Raw genomic sequence first — 9,224 nt, forward strand, 5'->3', positions numbered from 1 at the left:
TTAAATTTTATAACAATACCATATTATAAATTCTCCTATATTTTTATATCTTTCATTAGATTCTGGTCACATAATATTTTATTTAAATGGTAAAATAGATATATAGTTCCCTATAAAAATAATTATAATTAATTCCTATTAATAATTATCAAAAAAATTATTTAAAAAAATATTTTATTGAATTTTTGCATGTATTGCACATGTACGTACTGTCACTGACCTGTAATTGGAGATTAAAGGCATTTACATAGTTGGCAGATATTGTATAATAATGTCTTATTTTTTTGATAATGTATAATAATGCCTTATTAGTTAATCGTTGTCAACTATATTTTATATTTACAGCCAATTAGTTATAAGTACTATACTACTTTAAAAACACATTATAAAAAAAGGATTTGGGGAAGGGATTATTTCAACGGCCTTTTCAGCTATAGCCAATCTCCTTAATATAGAAAAAATAAATGAGAAAGTTTTATCCTTTATTTATCCCAATCAATGCTATCTTAAAGAATCTCTCAAAACAGAAATAAAAAATGCTAGCTTAAAGAAACATATATTGACTTCTTGATTAGCCAAACATGAAGTCACCCCCCAATTAAACATATATTGCAGAATCTGTACGCTCTTGATTAGCCAAAAGAACATCTGTACACTCTTTCTCACACTCCAATCTACAATTAGAAGGTAAAAAAAAAATAAATAGTACATCTTTATCGCTATATTCCATCATCACTTCCTTTTCTCTTTAGATAAGTAGATAGTAGAGGAGGATGATGTTATTATCACTAAACTACCACTTAAAACTCATATTATATCATCCTTTTATCCCTAAAGGTTAGATAAGTTTACACACACGGCCATTTTATATACAAAGTTGCCACCTCACATACTCCTTATATTCAAATAGAATTAGTTTTTGGATAATTTCTATTACACATATGTCATTTTTGCACGAAATCGTAATTTTAAGTCACAATTTTCAAGTAAGAATCTAACTTTAAGCCACGATTTTAGTTCAAAAAAATGTGTATGTGTGTGTATAATAAGCGTGTATGTAAAAGACATTTCCCTTGATTTTTTAATTTTTTTTGCGTGAATAGATCTTGTGCACGTGGTGCACCCAATGGTGTAGCCTTGTTAAGGCATTATACAAGTAAGCAACTTTTTCTTAGTTAAATATGTAACTATCATATTGTTACAATTTCATGTTCAGCATAAAAGCAAGTATGGATAGATATTTTTGCATTGTATTGTAGCGTAGTTAATTATTGTTTTCTAATACATAGTAGCATAGTTGAACAATAATTTCCATTGATTTTGTTTTTATTTTGCATTATTATTATAATTAATTAACATAGTTACTTATCTTCAATATGAAAGAACGACCATTCTCGATAAAAGGAAAGTAGATCAAAATTTGTACCATGAGAAATAAAAAATTTTAATAATTTAATCATCATATTGTTCTAGCACTTTTCCTACATGTGGATCTAAATTCTTAATTATTAAAGCACTAGAGCCGAAGACATGATATTCATTTAACTTAAATGAAAAGGTCCTATCTGCTAAATTGTAATAATATCAAACTACAATAACTCAATAAGTTTTTTTTTTTTTTAATAAAAAAATTGTGATTTTCCTTATTTTCTATAAGTCAATGTTTTGAACACTCATTCATAGTTGAACATATATACGATCTGGTCCTTTATCCGCTATATATTTATGAAGTATTTAAAATGTTAAACAGTACCACTTGCAAATTGTGATTGTGCCAAAGGGAAACAATATGAACAATGGGTTGGGGATTAATGTAGTAATAATTTGTGCCTCAACACCCAACAGCACCACAGTTTAAAGCAAATTTATTTGTTTTCCAAGGAAACTCAATAGTGCAATTCTTTTTTGCTTTTGATTCTATTATCAAGTGCATGGGTATGGCCAAAGGTTTTTGAAAACAAAATACAACCATACCCTTTTGTGTCATAATTTTGCCACAACTTTTATGTGACAGACTATGAGTTGTAAAGAAATATATGTGAATTTTTCAAAAATGACCCAAAAACAGTCACAGTTTAAATGATGTATTCCTAAAATTACTCAGGTTTATCTCTGTTTTTTGTGTTAAGTAGGTAAATGAAAATTTTGAGTGGATGATGTTGTTAATCCTAACCTAAAACCGAGGATGTTGAATTTTGAGGTTTGACGATGATCAGGGGCAGAAGTTGGCACCTGGTTTTTGTGCTTTATTTTGTCATTTCCTTTTTCTTCTCGGTTATTAGAACTTGGAAAAGAGAATATTGAATGAGTCAAAACTAAAAGGGGCAAGCAAAGTTGTATTATCTTTTGGTCTTAGGGAGGATTGGATTGCCGACTCCACGGCTTTAATTACGTTAACGAGCAACTACTTTAACTAACCCTTCTTTAAACAACTAATTATCGACAAATCCATCCATGTGGCCACACCTCCCATAAAAAGGTGAGGGAATGGACTATTCAACTACTCTATCATCAAGTTTTTTGAACCACTTTTTTAATAATAGAAAACAAAAAAAAAGGGAAAAAAACTTAATTTTATTGTAAATAATTAGAGCACATGAGACTTAATCTATCAAATCATAAACTATAATGATGATGGTGCCACGTATTACTAAATTGGTGACTAAGATGTGATTTAATGGTAAGAAATTCTTTTGACTTATGACATACATAAGTTTGGGAGTTAAAAATTCGAGCACTAACATATGCCTGACCCCATTATTGTTCAAGTAATTCCACGTCATGCATAAGTTCAAGTGGGTTAAGGGTTGTGAATGCATGCCGACAACTCTCTTAAATCGGTGTTGAGATATCATTTATTAGAAGTTGCGATTATCTTTTTTCTTTTAACTGTTTTATTTTATCCTTTTTAATTTAATTCCCCTGGAAAAAAGCAAAAGCAAAAACAAAAACTAGAATAATGGGAGATTTTTTTTTGGTTCAAAGTGCGGGACGTAGACTTTATTTTTATTTTTATTTGGGATGCAAGGAACGTGGACCATGAGATGGCACATTTGTAATTAAATTCTGAAAAATGGACATTGTTGACTCTAGACTCTTTTGACACATTCTAATTTCTTTAATTAATCATTAAGTACATTTTCCTGTACTGACCACGGGTCAGTCCGAAATTCCGAATTGTTCAAAAAACACCACGTGAGCAGTAACCAGTAAGCACCAAAATAAAAGTCGTTTTCAAAAACATTATACTATATATAATTCAGTTAAAGAGAAAAATAAAAGAAATAATAATGAAACAAATAAAATAAATTACATTTTAAGGATGATTTCCAATTACACCGTATACTTTTATATTAAAATTTTTAATTTAAGAATATTGTCACAAATTAAATTTTATAATTTCTTTAGTTTCAAATCCTAATTTCCTCACTAAGAAAACTAATGAATCCAAGCTTGCATGTTGGTTTATATCTTGTCCTAAAATATTAAAAAGAGTCGGAGACTTTGTTTTGGGATCCAAAGCTACCACAGTACTATTCATTGTATTCAATTTCAAGGACTTGACTGACTCAACTTTTCTAGTTAAACACTTGCTTCAAGGACTTTGACTCACTCACAACTTTGCTAGTTACATTCTTGCACGTCGGTAGTTTATAGCTACCGGTGTTCTGTTTTTTTCTTTTCTATATTACTTTCCTAAAGTACGTTTGAAACGGAAAAAAGGATAGAAAAACTGGTTGGATTTTTTTATATTTATTTTTAGATAAAGATAGAAGAAACCGGTTGGAAATTGGAATACATTTATCGGAATATAGAAAAGATTAAAGGCTTGCCCTTTGTATGGGACAAATTGTGAACAAAGACGTGTTGAAGGTGAAAAAAAGAGTCTAAAGAAGTGGCTTGATTCTTATATACCTTACCAAGACCAACAAGTAAAGTCAAAAGTTTTGTAATAGGATTAATGGTTCAGCTTAAAAATAAAAATAATAATAAAGGGTGAAATAGAATTTAAAACTTGTATTGAGCCTAGATCACTTATTTGGATTTTGATCTTTCTATTGTTCTAGAGGGAGACTAAAAGATTATTATCAACTCCTTGAAGAGTCAAGATGTGTCTCTTTCTGCTTATGGTCATCTAATTGAATAAGCGAAAGACATTGTAGGTTATTTTTTTGTTTGTAGTTTTTCACATATTAAAAGATATGGTAATTCTACCGCTCATCATATTACATATTAGTATAATAAGCGGATGGAGGATGTACCTCGGTTTGCTGTAATTTTAGTTGATTTGACTAATTTTTAGTAATAAAGATACAAGTATACAACCCTCTCCTTTATATATATATATATATATATTTTTTTTTTTAATTTGGATTTTGGTAAGAAGATATATTGAGCTAACTATAACTACAGTTAAAGGCCTAAAATTGGTAACTATTAATAAAAACACCAATCATATTTCAATGGATGCTTCTTTTATGGCCCAAAAGCTTGCTTGATTTAGAGCTGTAATCCAGTAGTAGAGATACCAATAATATTTCAATGGATGAATAATTAATAATGTGTTTATTTTGTTCCCACTAAAAAAAATGTGTTTATTTTGTTGGTAGTTGTGAATATATATTATTCTATCAGTTGTCGAAATGAACAATAAAGTTTCGATAGAAAGAACGGTGAAAGATCCTCAAAAAATAATAAAAATAAAAACGAACGGTGGAAAATTTATTAAAATTTGTAAAATAAATAAAAATATTCATAAAATATTCGTAAAATTTATTCTAGGGTCAAGCAGCAGAGGGGGCCAAGGAAATCTCAAATATCCCTTTAAGATTCTATTTAAAGAATAAGGCATCCATAATGACGAATCATTGCATTAACGGCTTCTATTTATTTCTTTGATTGTAATGATGTTTTTGAGTACGAGGACAGGAAGCCAGTCGGCGCATGTTCTTCAACAAAGTGAGTATGCTTGTATTAGTATTATATTATCATATCATATAATATTAAATTCAGTTTCCACCACTTTCCACATAGGTATCTTCAAATTTTGGAATGATGCTTAATTTGCCGATCTAAGTGTGATAGCTCGCATTTAGTGGAAAACAATAAGGAAAAACAGTGTGAAAGCACATACTTAGCAACAACAACCAAAGAAAAAAGTGTGAAAGCACATTACTTAGACATGTCTAATTTGAATGAGATAAGCAATATTAATTTGACATTTGTACGATTTAATATTGGTACCACAATCCAAGAGAATATAATCAAATTCAAATGAGCTCACTTTTGCTCTTGAAAATAAATATATAATTTTTTTAAGGAGTAATTATTAGTACTGCCAAAACAATGTTCTCTCCTTTCATATTATTAAAAATATCAAGTATAATTTTAGTCCAAGTTTAACCCAATTTTTGGTGTGTAAGGCAAAAAATACTACTTGTACTACAAGTTCAAACATGGTTTAATGTATGGTTAATTCAAGATTTAGACCCTTATAAATTAATACCCATATTAGATTCATTGCAATATATAATTCATATATAGATTCCTACAAAATACTCTCTGCGAACGTAGATTGTCAACCCAAACCACTTAATCTATCTTCGTGGTCATTTTCAATACATCTTAAAGGAATCTTCAAAGCATTTTCATGAGTTTACCCTCCATACTCAAGGTAAGACTCAAGTTGTCTTCAAACCCTCACCCTAAGTTTGAAGAGGAATATTAAAGATATCAAGCCCAAGCCCAAGCCCATTTATAGTAATGACTCAAGTCTAATCCTTCATGTAGAAGTAAAGAATACTTTTTGTACTACTAGATTTATGGTTAGTATAAGGTATAGTCTCTTATAAATACCCCATATTGAATTTATTGTAATATGTAATTCAGTATAGTGAAGATATAGCCATCCAAAATTTCCAAACCACATAATCCAGGTGTGCTATTTTCTCACTATACTTTTTGTATATTTATTTCATATATTCTAACACACATAATAATAAATCTCATTAATTAAATTCATGATTAAACCCACCATTTATACAAGATGAAAGAGCATTGTTTTTAAATATTAAAGATTCTTTCGGTTTGGCAACATCCAGGGATGGAGCTATTGGCATGATGGTGGGCCATGGTGTTTTTTTTTTTTTTTTTCAAATAAAAATTATACTATATATATTTATTAAACTTTTACAGTTTTTTTGGCCTCCAACACTAAGCTGGCCCTCCTAAATAAAAGTTTACCCAATGGTACTTTAAAAAAAAAAAAAGAAAAGAAGAATAAGAAGAATTGGTTGGTTTCCCCAATAATTATAGAGATATGACATTTTCTTTTTTGCCTAAATTTCATTTTTTATGATAAAATTGTTTTTATATTTGTCTTTAAATAAGCATAACTTTGATACGAGATATTAAATTCTTTTTTAGATTTTTTTTGTTTATATATATATATCAAATTAAATAACTTTTATATGCTCATTAAAGTTTGGGTTTGGGATGATAAGTTCTCTTTGAAACTTATTTATTGTATATACATTATATATATCACAATTGAAAATTTTATTATTTTATATACAATATGTTTGTGAGTTTTAACTTATTTTTATTAGAAAATTATGATTTTATATAGTAGCATCTACGCGTTGAGGAACCCATGCTTAAGGATGGGAAATGAAGATTAAGCCATAACTTAATCTCAACCTGCTCACTGGGTCCCAATAGCATTAGTCGATTGATGGTGAGCGTTCAAAGAAACTTTGGACCTTAATTTGAGGATTAAAACTTGTTAATTAGAATGTTGACTCCAATTTAACTATACATGCATGGTAATAAACCTTTGTCAATGGACTGTGTGTTGGAAATATCTCTATAGTCTATACATCTGATCAGACTTTTGGTTCAATAGTTGAACCAGGAAGTATAGGTCGTAGTCGTCATTGTGTTTTTAAGCTTTGGTGAATTGGTTTGTACGTACGTATTATTTCCCAAACGACCAGCCATGAGACTTGTGGCGTGTTTGGTACTTCGGAAAATAATAATGCATCTTGGAACGTATGAAAGGGGTCGTAGGAGATGCTTCTCATTTTCGGTGTAAAGAAAAAATGTCACTTATTTTTTGGTTTCGGAAAGTATTTGTATGATCAGAAGCATTGTTTTCAATAACCTTTTTTTTTTTTTTTTTTTTTTTTTTTTTTTTTTTTTTTTTTTTGCATTTATAAGAGCATTAGCATCCAGAGTAATAAAACTCCAGAAAAATATTATTTTTTGCTCTCAAAACAACATAAAACAAGCAACGTGTAGGTGTTTATTCTTAAAAAATAAAAAGTAAAAATAGACACTTGCTGCGGTAACTTTTTACTTTTAATCTATTGTGGAATACTAATAATCCATTGTCCAAAAAGGCATGGCACCCTAAAAAGTATAGGAATTAATAGGAAAGCAACCAACCATAGCTAGCCTAATGTATGATGATTAGTAATTTTCTTGTTGCTGGTCTTGCTCGAAGAGGCTAGGTCACTATCATTCTGGTTATGGTCTTCAGTGGGGAAACCGACTCTTATTTAATTCCCAACAAACGTGTTGCCGTGATGGAACATGCACATAGAACTAGTGGAAAAAATCATTGAAAATGAAATATCTAAGGCCCGGAATTGAAACTGGGGTCCATGAAATTAAGCTTGGAGAGTGACAAAGAACACTAAGGCCAACGAAATAAGTATCACAGACCTAATCGAAGTATTGAACAACCTCCATGTTAATCCAAATGGCTTTGAAGATTCGATATCGGATCGTAATTTACACGATAAACCCTACCCCACATCAATTTGGAATGGACTTGCCCTAGTTGACTAGCAGGGGTAGAATATTAATGTTAGATAAAACAAACTGAAGATTATTGTTGGAATGTATATATATGTGATGGAAAAACTTGTTTGCGTAGAAAGACTTGTGTTTCTATCTCTCATAAGTCAACAGAGAAACTTGATAAGTTGTGTATTATATCTTGTGGTAGTAATCATTTTCGACTGGATCTTCACAATTCTTTGTTTGTTAGAATTGCCAATTATTGAGTCTAAATTTCCAAAATGTCAAGCTCTCGTTTTTAAATTGTTTGCTACGTACCCTCGCTACTTTTAGAAAATAAGAATATTTTCAAAAAAAATATTTTTTTTAATTTAACCTAATTTGTAGCTCATGTTCTACTATGAGAGGTGTCATCTCATGTTTGATTTTATCTTCTTTAATTCGGATATTTGATCATTCTATAACAAAATCTGTCTTCTCATTCTCATCGCTATAATTTTTTTAAAAAACCCATATAGGTATAAATTTATATATATATATATATATATATATATATATATTATCAAGTACACAAGCTAAAACCAAACTGTGTCATCCTAAATCCCTAATCCTAGACTGTGTGTGTATGTGTGATTCTGTGTTCAAGACCTTTTTTTTAGGTATGCTCAAATTTTGGAACATAGCATTAAACAGCAACTGAGTTACAAATATCCCTCCCTTTAACATATCTAATGCCAATTGGGGTAAGGATAGAAGATATAATTTTCAAGAACTTAAATATATAATAATATATATTACTAATCTTATTTCAGACATATAGTTCAGAATATATTGAGTATAATATAAAAACTATACGGATTATATAAATAAATTAATAAATAATCTATGATTATATATTGACATGCAACCTTGTTTTTTTTTTTTTTTGGCTTGGAAGCATGCAGCTTGAGGTGCTGCGTGGAAAGTGGATACATAAATAAAGAACATATAACCTAATCGTCTAACAGAGGGAAAAATAGATGTTTAATTTATGGAATGTGAAACACATGTATTTAGAAATTTAAATACACAAACCAAAATTTGAGTAAAACTATAAAATCATACAAATATTTTCATAATAAAGCTGAAACAAAGTGTACGTATGTACTAACCTTAATTCACCAGCACGTCTTGTAATCTGATAATAAGGCCAGGAGCTCGCTTTATTGCAGTGGATCAAAGAAGAGATTTGTGAAAGCTCAAGAAGAATGAGATTGCAGTGTCTGAGAGAAGTGGTTTGTTGTGTATATTTTAGAGGCAGAAGAAGAGAGATGAAGGTTCGATTGAGAAGAAATATGAAAAGAGTGTAGGGAAGACTGACTTATAAGAAAAGTTGTCCGAAGAGACTTAGAAATATGGAAGAAACATTAATTGTGAAGAAC

The sequence above is a fragment of the Quercus lobata genome, chromosome 1, assembly GCF_001633185.2.
Source record: "Quercus lobata isolate SW786 chromosome 1, ValleyOak3.0 Primary Assembly, whole genome shotgun sequence".
Lineage (NCBI taxonomy): Eukaryota > Viridiplantae > Streptophyta > Magnoliopsida > Fagales > Fagaceae > Quercus > Quercus lobata.